The following is a 20,159-nucleotide window of genomic DNA, read 5'->3' on the forward strand; positions in this document are numbered from 1 at the left end:
TTACTTACGTACTCACGACCCAGTTATGTCTTACTAGCTTACTACCCTCACTAACTTTCTTAGTACAGCCTAGGCCTACTTACTTGCTTGGCTTACTTTATACCCAGGCTTTGAAAACTTACTTACTCGCCTACTTACTCACTTACCTACTTTACTTATCCAATCATTTACGTAGGACCTACTTTACTTACTCAATGACTCATCCGCTTACTTACCAACCTACTACTAAGTTACTAACCTACTTATAAAACTTGCTCTCTTTAATTACTTATTATCCTACTTACTTAGGCTTATAGACATACTTATACTTTCTACTATAACATCGTTTGCTTACTAACTTACTTATCATCTTACTAAATAACTTATTCTATGAGCGTACTAATTTAATTTCGTAGGCCTATTAATATTTCTTTAAATGCTTCCATATCACATAATTCGCATAAGTGAAAGTCATTCTAAGATTGGTGCGGGTTGCCACATGAACACAATTCTCTCTTATTGTGCGCGTTCACGGAACTTGTATGTACACCATACATACGTACATGACAATATCGTTTTTTAACCGCACGATAAATAAACAAACACAACATAAATTACTGCCGCTCACCCCGAAGGCCACACCGCAAGAATAATTGTGAACCCCAATGATGATCTTTCAACATTCGGGTGGCTTGTTTGAAACAATGTTTTAAACAAATAAATCAGCCGAAGTAACAAGACACTTATATTATAATTCCGTCACTAAGCGATAAGATTCCAAACTTCCCACGCATTCAAAATGCTATTAGGAAACATCAAGTCGAGTTTGTAAGTTGTCATAACGCTATGTACGTCACCACTCAACTTACATACACCCCCCTTATTTTTAATGTATACATCTTGCATGCACTACCAACCTACGCACATTCTAATATTGTGTAAGCCGACACCAACTTACGTCTCTGAGGTTTAGATACCTTAGTTTCTTCGTGGAGGAAAAAATCTTCGTGGTTTCTCCATTCTTCGCAAGGTTTTCTCTAGAGGAAAGTGTGGTCTTTTTGTGGAAGTGATATGATTTGAAATTTGAAAACATAGAGTTTGCGGTAACACCATGTGTGTATCTATTTACTTGCCAGGTACAGTCAGTGTTCTTAGAGAATTGTTTTCTTTATTATACTACTACTGCTAAGTATAGTTGGAGTTTAAAAGCTTTATAAAATTGTTGTGACTAGTTTGTTAAAAATGCAGATTTTGACTGGGTTTATTCCACAAATTTCACAATGAGTGCACCCATAGAGCAAAAACACTTACTCCTCTATATGGTGAATCATCCAAACACAAGTTTACACTAGAGAACTTTTCACACGAAGAAGTCGAGTTTTAAAGTCGCAAACTTACGGCAAAATACAGTTTTCGTGTCATTCTGGTAAACTTTTCGGCGAGGAATCAAGAACTCATCAAATTATTGTAATTTTCTCACTTAAAAAAACCCACAAGGCTGAGCCTCGGCGGATATTCATGTGCTAATAATAACGGAGGAGAATAAGGGTGAGCAGATTTGTATCCCCAAAGTACACTTTGGGTGGGGAGGGAAACTAATAATAAACAATCGTATTCGTGAAAATCTTTCTCTCAAAACAATCAATCATTTTTCATCGAAAAAAAGTTTTTAATTCGAACTTTTAAAAATAGCCAATTTGAATACAGATTTAATGGTACATTTGTTAAAAGCTGTTGTGTGAGGTCGGGGTTTTTAAAGACAGAGGAGGAAACGCGTAGTAGTAGACGACCGTCCGACTGATGTGTCCCTAAAGTACACTCCCACTTTTCCCCGAGGATGAGATTGAGATACCCGCCGAGTATGGAGAATGAGATTGAGATACCCGCCGAGTATGGAGAAAACAGAGCGCCGGGCGCATCGTTGTAGGTCTCAAAGTATTCCATTTAGATTTTGATTTGATTTTAGAGCCCACATAGAAAGTGTTTCTGAGGGCTGTTGACTTCCAACTTGCATGTTTTATGACATGGGCCATGACACTGAGAGTAAAGAGGTGTAGGGACATTATTTTTTTCAAGATTGATGTCGGACGTTTCGAAAATCACTGTGTGAGAAAAACACGACGGGCCCATGAATCGCACCATTACAAGCTTGGTGACTTCTATTTATTTTTGACCGGTTATTTTTGGTGTATTTCTTTTCCATAATAGCATTTTACACTGTATGTTATGTGAGACGATTTGGTTGTGTGCAAATTGAGTCCGAGCAAAAACAAATTATGTGCCATCAGCAGGCCAAAAATAATGTCCATCCGGAAAAATCACCCTCACGCAATAAACTGTTACAGCGCCCTCTCTTGTCGATGCTTACCGGTCTTTTCAATCGGCCATTTTAACTACTTGATCCTTCTCTGCAGATAGCGGTAAGAATCCACTAAATCTCAAGTTTTCACGTATCATCGAAGATAAAATAATCTTGTTTTATAAATTGCAATATCCGGAAAACACATTGGGTTCACTGGAAAGTAATATTATGGGTTTTATGATATATAAAATTAACGTTGTAATTGACAATGGGTATGGGGATTCTTCTAGTTCTACCAGTCTGTAATGGCAGTACCGAGTATGTATGCGGGATCGGGAGTAGGGCCTACAGAAACTAAAAACTCACTTGCCGTCTTTTAGTTTATCACTTGGTTTTAAGACAGGTCGCATCCTGAACTTCATAACTAGTATAATTGTCTTAAAGACACTGGACACTATTGGTAATTGCCAAAGACCAGCCTTTTCTCACTCTTGGTTGGTGTATCTCAACAAAAAATATGCAAAAATAACAAACCTGTGAAATTTTAACTCAATTTGTCGTCGAATGAAGTTGCGAGATAATAATGAAAGAAAAAAACACCCTTTGGTCACACACAGTTGTGTGCGTTCAGTGGGTCCTACTAAAACTTAAAGCCGACTCTAACGGTCCAAGCCAAGTGTCGACAATACACTGACATGACTGACTAGCCCCACTTGCAGGCCAAGGCTAGCTGAATCCTTCAGCTAGCCTTGGCCACACAAGTGGGGCTATACGCCGACAACAAGTTTGAAATACCTAAAAAACAGCAAATTAATTAAAGGCTTATTAATATTAGAACTATGTCTGTGTGCTTTATAATATAAACAGAAATGTATTGTAATGGCGAAACCTCACAAAAAGGCTACAGTTTTAGCCAGCAAAAAAAAAAACTTGCACGGCGAGCGGTCAGACGCCATCTTGTTTCGACCAGTCCATTATGATGCGTGTAAGATAGATTGGCGCTTACAACACAATAGAGGGCGGGCGTCATGTTAAGACCTTCAACTGTGCACACAGGTGACAGTGTAGTGTAAGTGTAGTGAAGGTCTTCACATGATGCCCGCCCTCTGTTGTTGTCGGCTTTTAGTAGGAGCGCTTTCAGATATGCTTGATTTTGAGACCTCAAATTCTAAATCTGAGGTCTTGGAATCAAATTCGTGGAAAATTACTTCATTCTCAAAAATTACGTTACTTCAGAGGGAGTCGTTTCTCACATGTGTGAAACATTTTTTTTGACCTCTCCTTACTATGGCGTATCCCTGCGTATTTCAGGGTCCTCTTAACTTATACGAAATGTCCATACGTTGGCTTACGCTGGCTAAAACGTCCAGCTGTGACAGGGCCTATAAAGGCACTAGACACTATTGGTAATTGTCAAAGACCAGTCTTCTTACTTGGTGTATCTCAACATAGAATAACCCTCTGAAGTAAAGTTGTTTTCGAGAAAGAAGTAATTTTCCACGAATTTGATTTCAAGACCTCGGATTAGATTTTGAGGTCTTGAAATCAAGCATCTGAAAGCACACAACTGAGCGTGACAAGGGTGTTTTTTCTTTCATTATTATCTCGCAACTTCGACCACCAATTGAGCTCAAATTTTCATAGACAATTACCAATAGTGTCCAGTGTCTTTAATCAATGAACATTGATGTAGCAACATTGCACGGTAAATTGCTGTCAAAATAACAGACTGTTAATTGATCATCAACTATCATTTGAACTTGGCTTTTTTCAATTTCTTTTCAGGAATTTCTGCGCCTTGAGTTCATCATGGCCAAGTCCAAGAATCACACCAGTCATAACAACAGTAAGAAGACCTTTCTAAGAAAACCAATATTTGTTTTTTATTCTTTAGGGTGGGGTCTTTTGGGGAAAGGAAACCATTAGTTAATTTGTCCATTACTTGACAAAACTTGAAAGGATAGGTCTACATCAAGAACCTTGCAAGGGCGGTCTATTTCCCGAGCCCATTTACAGGCCTGGCATTTCATATTTCAGAAGGAAAGGCCATCTTTAGTTTGCAAAGTGCACTTCCATTGCAAAATCTTGAAGTCTATGGGGAAATTTTGAAAGGGGAACCAAGGCCAAGACCAGGGGCATCAAAGGCCATGGCCTCCGCGTAATTCGAAACCTTGCTACTTTCGGCATCTGCCTCTTCATTTTCCAATACAGTAGAGCATGACTTAACAAACCCTGCAGTCATGTTCGGTATAGCGAATGTTTGTTATTCGAGAATGTTCATTGCTTATAATAGCAAACATTTTGTACGGCAGTATAGGGCGACCAGTGAAATTTCCTTCGACTAGTGACTGTGTCACTGTGTCACTGATGTCTGATTGTGAATAGTTGTGAGCAACTATTTTTTAAGTTTCAATGTTTTTTTTATATAGTATCAGCGGCACGATTAAACATGTACATGTAGTTGAAAAATGGTAGTCGTGACTTGACTAAGCAATCAATAGCCGCAGCTATGCCACAAGTGGCACTAGTCACCCAGGCCTACAGCAGTATTCTACTGTAGTGTGACTAATCTCAGAGTTGTCCACCTAATGCCAAATACAATGATAAACAATTGTGGCAGCCTGCTCATCTCTCGCTCTCCAGTACCCTTTGTCCATCTTGATATGGGGGAAACTAAGCATAGCATGGCCACAGTGAGTACGCCAAGCTTCTGAATAACCCATGGCACAAACAATTACTGTGCTGGCCTGTGCTTTCGCTGTGGTGCCCTTTTCAAAGATCCTATACAAGATTACATTTTCCTCATAGAAGAGCCCCATACTAGAGGGATGGCACAAACAATTACTGTGCTGGCCTGTGCTTTCGCTGTGGTGCCCTTTTCAAAGATCCTATACAAGATTACATTTTCCTCATAGAAGAGCCCCATACTAGAGGGATGGCACAAACAATTACTGTGCTGGCCTGTGCTTTCGCTGTGGTGCCCTTTTCAAAGATCCTATACAAGATTACATTTTCTTCATAGAAGAGCCCCATACTAGAGGGATGGCACAAACAATTACTGTGCTGGCCTGTGCTTTCGCTGTGGTGCCCTTTTCAAAGATCCTATACAAGATTACATTTTCCTCATAGAAGAGCCCCATACTAGAGGGAAATTGCTGTGCTCCTCCAAGAGCGTGTTAACACATCACTCACTGTTGAGACAAAATCTTGAGGGTGTATACAAAAGCGTGTTAATCAGGGTCTCCGTTTTCTGGTACCAGTGTTGCATGCACACTGGTAGCCATAAACTGGCTTATAACAGAAACCTTATCAAGTATTCACTGGTAAATAGGATGAACGAACAATTTTGAGGAGCAATGCCTTTGTTGCCGTTGTGTGTTACTGTGCCTCATTTAAACCAAATGTTCTTGTTGGCAGGTCGCAAAAATCACCGCAATGGAATCAAGAGACCCAAGAACTTGAAGAGCCCTTGTCTTAAAGGGGTAAGTACTTATTCCAGACTAAATCAAGCATACTTACCATTAATGGTTTTATTTAGGGGCCAACTTCTTCATTGTGCTGCTTAACGGTAAGCAAGTTTTCATGCTAACTATAGGAGAAACTTGTTTTTACACGCAAGCGTAGTTCACTGAACATTGTTATGTCATTTTGTTTCACACAGTAAGCTCTGGTAGGTTAGCATGCCTTTTCATGTGCTTACGATAAACAATGTTCTTACTCGCTCAGTAATCTCAAAAATGGCCGTTAAGTAGCTCTGTGAAGTTGGGCTCGTGACTTTGGCTGAAACTTAACAAACAAGGTGCCCAAATAGACCTCATGCACATGATGTAATTTTAGAAGGGCGCCAAGCAGTTCAAGTAAGCCATTTGTGTGTTTGATTTGAATATTGTCTGGTACAATAAAGTGCTTGATCACCACTTCAATTTTAGTTCCTCAGCATCGAGACAGTTGCTATGTCACATGATTCGGGCAAGCTTATGCGTAGTTAATTAAAGAGACACGTTGCTTTGGATCGGTCGAGTTGGTCTTTAAAAAGCGTTGGTAACCGTTTGTTATAAAATGCATATGGTTAGAAAGGTGTTCTCAAAGTAGAATAAAATGAGCCACACACATTTGCCTCGAAATTGCGTGGTTTTCCTTTTACTTTGCGAATTAACACGGTCGGCCATTTATGGAAGTGAAAAATTTGACTCCCATAAATGGCCGACCGTTTTTGTTGACGAGGTAAAAGGAAAACCTTGCAATTTCGAGTGATACTTGTGTGGATCTTTATATTCTACTTTTAAAATATCTTTCCAATCGTATGCATTTTACAACAAACAGTTACAAACGCTTTTCAAAGACCAACTCGACCGATCCAAGGCAACGTGTTCTTTTAAGAGACGGTGAACACCCATATAAAATATTTTGCCAATGAGGGCCCTCTCAAACATTGTGTATCACTTCTGGGGGTATATTCATTCTTACCCAAAACAGTAATTAAAGACTGGAACACATTACTACCACAGACATCATATCCATCACGGACAATAAGAACTTTAAAGGAGCCGTTCTAATCCACCTCTCAAGCAACTTAAAACTACGGCGCTACAAAAGTGACAAAAGGGCAATTAAAACTGTGCAGGACGAATCGCGTATACACCCGGAAGTGATACAAATAATATTGAGAGCACCCTCATGCGGTCATAAATATGGCGCATTCTGAATGAATGTGTGTATGGCGCATTCTGAATGAATGTGTGTATGGCACATTCTGAATGAATGTGTGTATGGCACATTCTGAATGAATGTGTGTATGGCACATTCTGAATGAATGTGTGTATGGCACATTCTGAATGAATGTTTGTATGGCACATTCTGAATGAATGTGTATGGCAAAATGGTACCGGGTTTGCTCATCTGGAGGTTCCTATGCAAAGGCTTGCCTTGAACCATTTGACATAGCAACTGTCTCTATAGTCTGAGGATTAAAATTTAAGTGGTACATTGTGACTAAGCAAGTCATTGTACCAGACATTATTCAAATCTATGCAAATGGATTATTGAAAACTGGGTTTTCAGAGATCTCTCCCTCTGCAAAACATTTTGCTACCAGAGCAATATGAAGAAGCTGGACAACAATTTATTATTCATAAATACCTGAGACAGTTTCGCTATTCCTATTTGTGGAGAGCGCATCACGTGGGGGTGTATTAACCTTTGATAATGACCAGTGTTAATAACCGGTTGTGAGCGGATACTCCGGGCTAGTCTCGGTGCAAAATGTTTCTTGTTACGGGCAATGCGGGTGCTGTCGGTGAGTTGGCCGCGGTGAGTTGGCCGCGCAACTACCCTGCCGGTTCTAAATGGCCGTGAAAGAACGAGTCGCTACCCTTTTATTCCCTTTTTTTTCACTCTGATTGATTTTTTTTCTTTCTTATTTTTTTACCTAGGTTGATGCCAAGTTCTTGAAGAACATGAGGTTTGCCAAGAAGCACAACAAGAGACACCCTAAGCCAAAGGTCGAGTCTTAAACCATTGGATGAACTGACAGAGATTCTACAATGTATTATTCATAACAAGAAAAACAAATACACAAAAAAAAGCACAAACTAGAGAACAAATGTTCGTAGAGTGGAGTTGCATGCAAGGATGGAAGATTAAGATTCTACTCCTATTTGACATAATGGATACCTTGCATTATTCAAAATAAATGTGTTTTGATTCAAGTTTATTTGAAACGTTGAAAAAATAAACGAGGCTTCTCCTCTACTTGGAACACAGTCTGTGTATACATAGTGATTTATTTATCGGTTAAAGACAGTGGACACTATTGGTAATTGTCAAAGACTAGCCTTCACAGTTGGTGTATCTCAACATATGCATAAAATAACAAACCTGTGAAAATTTGAGCTCAATCGGTCATCGAAGTTGCAAGATAATAATGAAAGGAAAATAACCCTTGTCACATGAAGCTGTGTGCGTTTAGATGCGTTTAAAATATTAGTTGCTGAGGTGCTGTAGTTTTTTAGAAATAAGTAAAATAATGTCATGAAAATACGTTTTTTTATGCTCAAATAATTTTCGTCTTATGTTCACTGAGATGATAATTATTTTCATGACATTGTTTTACTAATTTCTCAAAAACTACAGCACCTCAGCAACTAATATTTTCAGGGAAGCTTTCTACCGTTATTATATTAAACGGTGTAAGTTTAGTGTAAATCTGTAGACATTGTGTTTTTTGTCCTGCAAAAAGTACATAGACCCTTTAAACGAACATTCATAAATACCTCTGACAGTTTGGAGAGCGGGGTCACGTGGGTGTGTATAAACCTTTGTTTATGACCAGTCAAAAGTGTTGAAACATGGGCGTGACACGCGAGCTTGCACCTGTTCTTATAAGACAGTTTCTTCATTCCTATTGGTCGAGAGCAACAGCTGAAACAGTTGTGCCAAATCACGCGTTTCAAGTGAGGCACTCGGCATTCCCTTATAAGAAGTTGTTTACCCGAGGGCGGCGGAGGTAAGGTTTGACCGAAAAGGTATTTATGAATGGGAATCAAAGTGTGTGGAATCGGTTTTCAACTAGTGGTTTTCAACTAGTACAGGCCTGGTTCTTGATAATTTATCTCGACTTCGTCTCGGTAAAATTATCAAAAACCAGGCCTCGTTGGGATTAAACCACTAGTTGAAAACCTCTTCACCACACATTGATTCCCTTAATACAGAATTGGTTTGGCTAGCAAAAATGTTATCGATTAAACATCCAAGTTAGACACTTGAGAGCGTAATTTGTGTATCCAGGGTTATCACTGTGTTGCCTCAAACAAGGGCTTCCAGGATTTCCCGCTTAAACAAGTTTCAAAACCTTGTTTTTAAAAACGAATGCATTTAAGCTGTAATGACAAAATTCTGGACCCACTAAGAACAACTGCTAAAATGATAGAGCGCCCTCTTTTGAACAAGAGTGTGTCAGTCTTGCTTGTTTAAAACGGCTTGTTTTTTGTCCGCTGAAATCCCGAGCGCCCCATCGATGGGATGCATCCAGAATGCAAGTTATGGTGCTTTTCAAGATTTGTTCACTTTGCGGGTCAATTCGAGTGATATACATGTGTAAAGACGATATGGTTTGATTTTGACTGCTGACTTGAATGTTTTAAAAAGCAAAGGGGGGGTGTTATATTAAAAAACTAAGTACATGTATTAGTTATAAACAAAATGTAGTAGTTTAAGTATTTGTTGAAAAGAGGGCTAAAAGCTGCGTTAATAAAAGCTATTTTTTGTCGTTTTTTTTAGACGACAATTCAGCAAAACAATGGATGTGAAAAAAAGGAAAATGCAAAGCAACTTCATGTTATCATTTATGTTAAAGGAACACGTTGCCTTGGATCGGTCGAGTTGGTCTTTGAAAAGCGTTTGTAACCGTTTTTTATAAAATGCATATGGGTAGAAAGATGTTGTAAAAGTAGAATACAATGATCCACACAAACATGCCTCGAAATTGCGTGGTTTTCCTTTTACCTCGTCGACAAACACGTCGGCCATTTATGGGGTCAAAATTTTGACTCCCATAAATGGCCGACCGTGTTAGTTCGCACAGTAGAAGGAAAACCACGCAATTTCGAGGCAAACTTGTGTGGATCATTGTTTTCTACTTTTAAAACATCTTTCCAACCATATGCATTTTATAAAAAACGGTTACAAACGCTTTTGTTTTGACCAACTCGTCCGATCCAAGGCAACGTGTTCCTTTAAGCCTAGGCCCAATAATAAAACTTTCCTACACCCAGCCTAACCTTGATTCTTCATGATATTGGTAGGCGGTAAGATCAGTCAACGTCAACGATTCATGAGTTTTTTTATATTTGACAGATTGCTTCATTTTATTGGAAGGATTTGCGGCCATATACTGAAACCATTTTTATGAAACTCCCGGAAGGACGGCCGCATGCAAACGAAAAATTACCCGACTTTTCAGCTCTCTCTAAACAAAAAACTACGTGACTAATTCGTTGTTTTGTAAAAAAAAACAAAAAACAAAAAAACATGCTCAAAGGCCTAAATGTTTTATTGCTCTGTTAATTACTGTTTAGGTTATACTATTTTCCCCAACGATTCAAGATTTATTTTGGGGATTCACCTGTATTTTTGGTAGCAAAAGAAAGTTTGACGAACCCTTTGGGACTTCCCTTTTATGACAAACGGTCAGCGAGTCTAGTCAAGCACCACTCGATTCGTCTGCTTATTTGCATAATAAATAGCGGGGGCCAGGGGGCGCTCAGCACACTAGCATTATTGGGCAAACTCTCTGGTGTGCGCTCTCGATCTTTTTATCAGGCGTTGTTTCGTCTGCTCTAGCATCTCATACGAACATACTTGAGCGGAGAAAACACAAATATTCTCGAGGAAAAGATAGATTTTGTTTTTACAAACTGGTAAGTAGTACTAACTGTTGCTGTATTAACTGTTAAGACTGAGAAACATTGAGTGTTTAATGTGTTTTGAGGGTCGGATATTCCTGTTTTTGAACGTTGGCTGTGGCCGTTATTTTGGGCACACACACCCGCTGTGTGAGTGTGTACACAAGGGTAGGCCTACACGTTTGAATATGGTTTCAACATAAAGCAACGAGCAAACCCCGTTAACCAGTTGCGATATTTATCATCTGTATAACCCATTGGCAATTTTATTGTATAATAATTGGTTGAAATAACCTTATTTCATTGGTAAACCGATGACAAGTGGGCCATGTACTTGTAAGTTGTTGGAAATAATTATACAAACAAAATCATAGATAGACCTTGTATTGTATTTTGTAATATAATTATAAATTGAGACATGATTGATATTATTATTAATGATTGTCTTTACTGATTATAAAAATTATATTATAAATTAAAATCGTGTATTTTTACATTAATTTATAAATTCATTTTCACTGTTGCAGTTTTGGTCACGTTGGGTGATTTGGGTTTAGGACTTTAGGGATGTGAATATTAGCATAGAGTACAGAATAAATTGCCGGTCTGTCGGGAGGAGGGTTACGTAATTGCAATCGATCTTGTTGAACACTTAGTTATGTAGTTGCCAGCAACCGTCTGGGCAGACTCAGTGGTGGAACTTCCACTCGAATCTGGAAGGCGGATAGATTCAGCTACAAGTCATTCCCAAAGTCTGACACTTTTGTGCTACGAGTGTTGTCAATAATGCCATCCAACATCACATGTCCAGTGGCAATGAAGTAAAAATGTCTGCCCCTACATAGTTGCGATAATGCAAACCCTTCTCCATAGCGGCCGTCGGGAGGAGGGTTACGTTATCGCAACTAGCCCCTACCCTGCATACAATTTATTACAAAGATGCTTAAATTACAGACTCTTATACCATCATTATGTTAAAATAAATGGTTTAGTTAAAACCAGCAGCAGCGGACAGTTTCTTTTTTTCCCTTCAAATTTCTACGATTTAGTTAATTTATTCATTTATTTATTTAATGATTTATTAAAAATCTCTTAGATTCGCTGCCAGTGCTGGAGAATTACATGACAGTTACATCATTAAAATTCTGGAGCAAAACATATCTATTAACAAAAAACAAAGATGTTTATAATAAAACTGTTGAAGGCAAGGACCAATAGATCCCACAATTCATGTAGGGAACAGGTCATTAAAACAAGTTTGAAAGAAACCACCACTTTTTCATTTAGTCTGTGCAGAAAATTTGAAACAGTACATGATGTACACAAATAGCTTGCAACCATGTCAGATAACAATCTCTTATTGGGGAGAAGTGGTGGCTGAAAATCTGAGAAAACGTATTTCAGTAGCTCAGTCGGCACTAATGATGTCACTATCTTTCTACCATTAGCTCTTTAGTCTATGATGCGATAAACCCATTGGCAGTCAGCACGCCTGATCATAGCAGACAGACATCACAGTAACCGGGTAAACGTTAAGCTCAGTCTGTGTTCATGCGTACTAGTGAATTTTGACACATTTGTCTTAGATCTGAGCATTAGTGCAGAACGCTAAGAAGGGCCTTTGTCAGTTCTTCTCAGAAAGAGATTTTATCCGCATGGTTGTCAGTTGTCACCTGTAAGATAATTTCTTAATGAGTCAAAAAGAACCCGCCAATGTCAAATTTGTTTGAAAATCGCCATATGGGAAGTTCATTATTGAGTATTATAATCGTATAATCGATGTATCGAAAATAAAAATTTGTACTGTCATAAGTACGTATAGCTTACAATGCCTCCACATAAGCATTTATCGGAATTGAGCCACCTCTAGTTAGACTGTTTCAATGTCCATCATTAATTAATGTAACACTAACAGTATTACTAGCAGACTCTCCAGTGCATGACCAGTTTTGTTTGGGTGCTTAAAGAGGTCATGAGACTGTTTAAGGATCTGAGCAGTTGTTGAAAGGCTGGTTTGGGATACTTGTTGCCATCTTTGTCATCTCACATTCACACTATGTGTTACTGCTCAAATTATTCTTTGAATAATATAAGCGTAACATTTACTACATGTTGTGAGGCACCCATAATGTCAGCTAGCTGGTCACTCACACAAGAGACAATGAACAAGGGACTACAACATGCCTGCATCTTATTATTCATTAATTTATTAGTATGGATGCTAAACTTTAAAAAGTGTTTCGGTGCCACATTGTTCAAAATTCATTGTTTTGGAGACAGTACTGTAGCCATTGCACAGCTGGCACACTTGGTGTTATGAAAGACTTTTTATAGTGTTTTCTCTTGGAAAGAAAATAAGTTTATCACATACTATGTATCTACATGTATGTTTTCAAAACAAACAAAATTGTTTTGCTTTTTTTGTGACATCTTATTTTGAATGTTTTCAAAGCTTTTAGTACATGTAGTCATCGTAAAGTACATTAAAGCAAAGCACACTTTCATCTTAAAGGAACACGTTGCCTTGGATCGGTTGAGTTGGTCTTTGAAAAGCGTTTGAAACCGTTTGTTATAAAGTGCATATAATGGTTTGATAGATAATTTAAAAGTAGAATATGATCCACACAAACATGCCTCGAAATTGCACGGTTTTCCTTTTACGTTGCGAAGATACACGGTCGGCCATTTATGGGAGTCAAAAATTTGACTCCAATAAATGGCCGACCATGTTAGTTCGCGACGTAAAAGGAAACTCGTGCAATTTCGAGTGATGCTTGTGTGGATTATTATATTATACTTTTAAAATATCTTTCTAATCATATGCATTTTATAACAAACGGTTTCAAACGCTTTTCAAAGACCAACTCGACCGATCCAAGGCAACGTGTTCCTTAAACTCAAAGATTTGTACTTTCTGATTTCAAACTCCTTATGTAAAATTTACCTAGAAATTTTGGAGATTGTGGTACAAAAACCCAATCTTTATTATTTTTTACCATACCAGGTCTTTATCCTAACACTGTAATCTGCTACACGGTCAGTGAATATTCACAACTGTTTTTGAATGGCACACCGTTATATCCCCATATTATATCACACAGGGGGCATGCTATAAAAACACCAGTAACCCAATTAGAGTTGTAGCAGGAGTTGTGCCCTGCGGGCAGAAATACAACTTGCTATATAGTCATAGTTACGGCAGGGAGGTAGCCTCAAAAATATGGCAAGGGGAGAATTTTTCCATAGGTATACTTATTTATTATAATGGGCATTTGAGTTTGGATTAGGAATGCAGGCCTTGTCAGGAACAATGTAACGACAAAGCTTGCTGGAAAATGTGACTCTCCTACCTTGGGCCCTGCTTGGCCATGATGCAGTATTAACAAATTGAATAATGGGTAGGATACGTAGGAATACCATTTTTGTTTGCTCTGTGACCTTCCAGTCCCACACACTTAAAATTGGAATGAATCAGTGAAAGTAACATGGACGGATAAGTTTCTTTCTCAAGTAACTATTGGTAATAAATGCATTTCGTTACTTTGAGTTGTTCATCTGAATACTATATATTGGTAATAATATTAAACATCCCTTTTCCATTCAATTCAACAATTTCCCTTCAGTTCAAATTACGAACATCCTGCATATATCGTGGCTTATTTATTTTTATTTCTCTTTCAAAGGTTTGGGTTGCAAAAATGAAATAACATCCAGTATTTAAGTGTGCTTCTGATATGTTATATTAATGGAATGAATTTATGATGTTGCCCATGTTGACTAACAACAATTAATGCAAATTGAAAACAAATCATTTTTTTGAAAAGTGATACATAATGCAATGTTCTAGTAAGCGACATCAATAACAATATATTCCCTGTCCAGTATTGTTTAAAAAATATAAATATTTTTTTTATATCGTTGTTTAACAAACTCGTACAATTTTTGAAACATTTTTTAAGACCAAGCCTGTGGTATTCACTATGTATGCTGCATGATCTCATTTTGTGCATAATAGTTGTACGTCGTACACAGGTTCTAGTATGGGCACACAGGCAGAGCAGCACACAAACGCACTGATTACTAACTCAGTGACTCACGCTTCTAACAATGCATAAATTACACTCTAAATTGCTCAGTTGTTGTCAAGTGGAAAATAGGCTTTCCAATTTCCATTAATATAAACTGGCCTGCTCGACTCCATGGTGCACTATGATAATTGTCGGAATTTCCCATATGTTTTACACTTGCTGTGGACCTTGTACCTTATTAATATCTCTATTAATATCTCTGGAGTTTAAGAGGGCCAGGGTGGAAACAGACATGAGTTTTATTATGAATGATGCTCTCCTTCATTTCTGTTCTTCCTATTTATTTGCAGAACCAGTACTATTGGTGTAAAGGAAGCACTTTAGTGAGTTAATTAAACATTGTGTAACTGATGGATGATTTTCGTATTTAATTTTGCAAACTAGTATTAGGCAAAAGATTTCAAGGCTGACTTGACAAAGTTTTGCATAAAAATCATTAGTTTTGTCAAATTTAATGCAAAAATCATCCATGAGTAATTGAATGTTTAATTGACTCACTCAGTTGCTTTACTAGTTGGTACTGCAAATTTGTGTCAAATATTAACTGTGAAATAAATGTTCTAAAGAGAACATATTTTCTCTGCACCTCTACAAATACAGCAGGTCCATTGAAAGCATCCTTTAAATATATTAGCTTTTGGAAACTAGCCCTCTCACCGCACTAGGTTAGTTTTGAAGGAAGTGAGGAAAATAATATGGGAAATATAATTTCCTGAATGACTTTGTCAGTTTGCGATTCTGTTAACACGTATCGTCCTTTAAAATAAGTTCTTCATAAAGTGCAAAAAATCTCACCTGTCCATGTTTACCTCTGAGCACCTTTAGTTGCGGTTTTATTTTTAAACTTAGAAAGGTTTCTTTAAAAAATAACATGTAGACCCCTCTCTTTCATTTTTTTAAATAAAGTTTGAATTAAATAAGGGCTGGTTTGTGTCGTGTACAATGTTAAATCAATAATTTAAAAATCTTGAAGCAAATCTTGGAATTGTTTTTTTTGTTGAGCATCTCTCTTGTTTCAAAACGTAAAATACACATAAGTGTGAAAAAGTCTTTAAATTTTCTTCCTGGATAGTGTTGAAAGGTCTTGAATTTGTTTTAATTTGTGAAATATCTCGGGGCTATTAGTATTAGTGTGAATCTCGGGGCTATTAGTATTAGTGTGAAACTAATAAGGTTTCTGTTCATGGCCTGTGCAAATGCAACATGAATGTGAACCACACCTCACTAATCAATGCAATCTCAACCCTCAATCCAACTGGAAATGACTCCTGGCATGCTCATTATGACCTGCAGGTCTGATTGGTTTCTGCACTGCTGAAAGGGCATTTTAAAGTTGTCTAGTGTCTGGGTCCAGTTTCATTGAGATGTTTTTTTAAAAGCAGAATATGCAGCTAAGCTCATCATAAAGTATGCTTACCAGAGTAAGGTTACCAGCCAAAGTACCATATCACACCCTCTGTGACTGGTATCCTGCTTATAATTTTCTGCTCAAGTAGCTTATTGAAATTGGGCCCTGGTGTTGAAATTCATCCTCTGTCTGATGGACTGACATGATCTGCAGCTGCAACAACAGGAGTTGCTTTTTGATATCAAGGCATCAGACCATGAGATCAAAAGTCTTTAAGGAAACTAGATTTATCCTTGATTGGAATTAACATACTTGCAGTTATTGTCTCTGATGGTTAAGTATTGTAGAGCATGTCTTATGGTTATCTTAATGTGATCACTCTTCTGATTGTCTGTGCAGTTTTCAACCATGTCTGTGATGCTACTTATCAGGAGACATTAAAGTAGATTTATAGAATGTTAAAGATTTAAATAAATGGTTGAAGAAAGAATTGATGGACAGCCACTTGAATTCTTGTGGCTTTTCTCCCTAAATTCTAGCCCTATTACTACATGTTAAGACCATAGTGTATAATTTGTAAGGTGTGAAAACCAACAAAAAATACACTAAAAAACACCTTAAAAAAGCAAAGTTTTTTACTTGAACAGATTTTACAGTATATACAAATTTAAATGGATTTGTAAACAAATTTGAAACTCAAGTACACCTAAATTGTAAATGAGAAGTACTTTTCACACCTAGTAATGAAAAGTAAATTTTGTTTTATATGGTACATTTTCCTGATAGCTGTGAATCAGTTATTCACTTCAACAGTTCCAGCATGACAAACATTGGAGGAGTGTTTGAATTGATTGTATGGCATTTTGAAGGTCAGTTTGTGACCTCTGGCAGAGGTCGACTTTGTTCCCTCTTGTCAACTTTGTTGAATTTAGATCCAGAGCACACACAGCATGACGTATGATTCCATTCATTAGATAACTTCACTGAATGAAGTTTGGTCTTTTTTTCCCAGGGTTTGCTCAAATCATGGGTTGCTGTTGGCGTTCAATTGTAAAGGTGTGGTAGTTTTTTTCTTGGACTAGACAGACCGGTGGACAATTACAAACAGCTTAACAGTTTGAAATTGAATTGCAAGATTTGAACTGATTTTGTGTAGTCGTGGACATGCCAGCAAGGTACCCAACGAGGCATGTTTTACGAAAAATGTACAAATTGATTTTTTTGATACGTCTTGTATTTTCTTCATCTGAATTTTGAAGATGAAAAAAGGTGTTATTATTTGATTGATACTCGCAGTCTCAGACATCATAGTTTTTAAAGTTTTTAAAGTATGTTTTTAAATGAAAGTAATCTAACACTATCTATATAATTATAATGACATGTAGGGCTTACACATTATCCTTTTTACTGTAAATTGGTTCTTTTTTTAATCGTATACACCAATTGGAGTCAAAACAGAATCAGTGTAAAATCATACACGTCATTCCAGTCAAAGCGCTCAGGGTGGCTCGTTCAGTTTATAGGAAAGCATCCCGTATTAATAATATAAGTCTATTAATATGGACACGGGACAAAGTAGACAAACTAGTGACATGACAAGCTAACTGGTCCTGCTGGCTAGTAAGAATACAAAAAGTTAAGAACAAACCCTACAATATAATACCCTTTTCACACGGTATCTCTTATCCCCGTGGAATACAGCCCCGAGGAAACCCTGGGACTATTGTTACCCCTGTGCACTGTCACACTGTATCTTGTTTCCACGGGGTTCCGGCTGCACGCTTTAAGAATCTAACCCACGGCTTACCCCTACTCCAGACCAGGGGTGGCTATTCCTCAGGGTATGGGTATGCCCATTTGCCGGGGCAGAACGGGGTAAAGCGATCATAGTGTGAAAAGGCTGAACGTTATTCCCAGGGGGCAACCCCGGGAATGTAATTAATACTCTAAACTGTATTTTTGTCCAAATGTACCCTCATAAGTGCAAAAATCACAGTCGCTTTTTCCAGGTGTGCTGAATCAATTGCATGATGTTTTTGTTCATGCCCCTCTTCAACACGTATCATATCAATGTCCAAGTGCTGCACATCAAGTATTGAGCAATATGAAACTGTATCAATTGTATGATGTTTTTGTTCATGTCCCTCTTCAACACGTTTCATATCAATGTCCAAGTGCTGCACATCAAGTATTGAGCAATATGAAACTGTTTCTTGCTCACGGGTACATTGCATGATATCATCGATGTGAGATATTTATTGTCGGGAAAGGACTCTTTCCTATTGGGGGTGAAAGATAATCCGTGACATGTCTGGCATAATTTACTGGAAGAAGCACCCGTTATTACATCTAGTTTTATGGGTCCTTTTAAAACTATTGATGAGTCATTCCTGAATATGAATCAGTGTGAACAATGAGCATCGTGTTACGAATTGTATATGTAGCTTTGGGGGGGGGGGGTGTTGGTGGGGAGAGCCCCATTTATTGTTAGCTGTCTGTTTAGAAGAAAAATTATAATAACCTTTTTGAGGTATGGCGGACGGACGTGATAGGAGTGTACTGTTGGGTTTGGGTGTATACAAATTTGCCCAAACCTTATAGCGTTGTGTTCGTCATATCTCAAAAAGGCTTATTGAAATTTATAAGGGAGTTTTGGGACAGTACAGTATGTGATTTATGTGGATGTACCATGTACACTGTAGACTGTACATCATGCATCTTAGTTTGACATTGTGTGCCTTGTGGTTATATGCTACATTCACATGACAGTGTAATAAGTGTGACTTATTACGGTACACAGGGGTTATGTTCTAATACAAAAATGTGAAATGTAGCCTCTTCAGGTTACTGTTTTTCATCTAGGGCCTTGCTCAGTTGGTCTATGAACTGTTTCTTAAAGTATGTTGTGTACGTGCATACACATAATAATTATGTAGGCCATGAAATTGGATTGGGGTAGCACAGACTGTAGTGCAGGAGTTTGTATGGTTACCGAGGTATAATGTTACAATTTACACTGTGCTGCATTTCGAACATGATGTATGATCAGTGTAATGTATTGAGGCAAACCATGAAGAAAATGATTCTTGTCTGAAGAATGTTGGGCAGAGCCCAGAGAGGGGTCTAGCCCACAAACTCACTGTGCTCCTCAAGAAAGGTGACCTCAGTGCACCTGTTCAGTTTGGTCTTTGGTGTCCAAATATAGAAGACAGGCTCACTGTGTTTCACATTTCACTGTGTGTGCCTTATGACATTCGGACAGTTACTCACAAGATGGGGATTAGTTGCCAAATTCACAGTAATCTTGCACTCGTTTGAGCAAATTGCAATAAGTTTTAACTGGTACTTTGTGTGGGTTCTATGAATGTGCCCGTAGTTTGTGTAGAGTGCATGATTTTAACTTTGTCACAATGTGACATTTTAAAAGGGATTCTTACTTCAAGAATATTTGAGGAATTGGTTGTGTCTGTAACCGATGACTTTAACTGCTGTGCTCTGTCTGAGTGCTTTAAAACATAAATCCACAGAACTACATGAACATGTATGGTGTCAGGTTGAAATTTGGTTTGACAGTTTTTTTTTCTTCATGCCTGTGAATTCTGCATACATTTAGATGGTGATGCCTTTACAGGGGCAAAGTATAATAGCCTATATACATGCCTAGATCATTGCCTTGGTGCCCTTGAAAAGGGTCTGTTGTAGTCTAGTCTGTTGGATAAATTTGCCCATGATTTTTCCAAGAAATACTGCAGTGTGCATACATGTAGGACCTAGAGTCATGTAGGCCCTTTGTACGTTTGTATGCTGTTAAAGTAAGGAATACTAAATTTACATTCAACAACATGTTTTAAGCTTTGTTTGTAGGTCTGAAGTCCGTAAAAGTGAATGTAATTTACTGAAACCAAGGATTACACAAGTTTGTTTTTCAGCAAGAGTGAAATGTCTTTAAGTTCACAAAAAAATATTCAACCCTACTTTGTGTAGATCATAAAATGTCATTTTAATTGTTAATCTATAACACTACCGTTTGAGCAAAGTAT

The 20,159-nt window shown here is 37.8% G+C and overlaps 1 protein-coding gene and 1 long non-coding RNA gene across 2 annotated transcripts in view; both read left to right on the plus strand.

The window, feature by feature from the left end:
- The first annotated feature begins 2,312 nt into the window (after positions 1-2,312).
- Positions 2,313-8,043, plus strand: LOC139934002 (uncharacterized). Its single transcript, XR_011785669.1, has 4 exons — positions 2,313-2,399; positions 4,067-4,127; positions 5,699-5,763; positions 7,714-8,043. It is a non-coding gene; the product is annotated as an uncharacterized lncRNA (long non-coding RNA).
- A 2,527-nt stretch (positions 8,044-10,570) lies between these two features.
- LOC139949384 (neuronal cell adhesion molecule-like) overlaps positions 10,571-20,159 on the plus strand; it is an 84,725-nt gene continuing 75,136 nt past the window's right edge. Inside the window, 1 exon segment of the mRNA XM_071947745.1 lies at positions 10,571-10,698. The gene's annotated coding sequence lies outside the window, so the exon portion shown is untranslated.

Source organism: Asterias amurensis, chromosome 2 (assembly GCF_032118995.1).
Source record: "Asterias amurensis chromosome 2, ASM3211899v1".
Taxonomy (NCBI): Eukaryota; Metazoa; Echinodermata; class Asteroidea; order Forcipulatida; family Asteriidae; genus Asterias; species Asterias amurensis.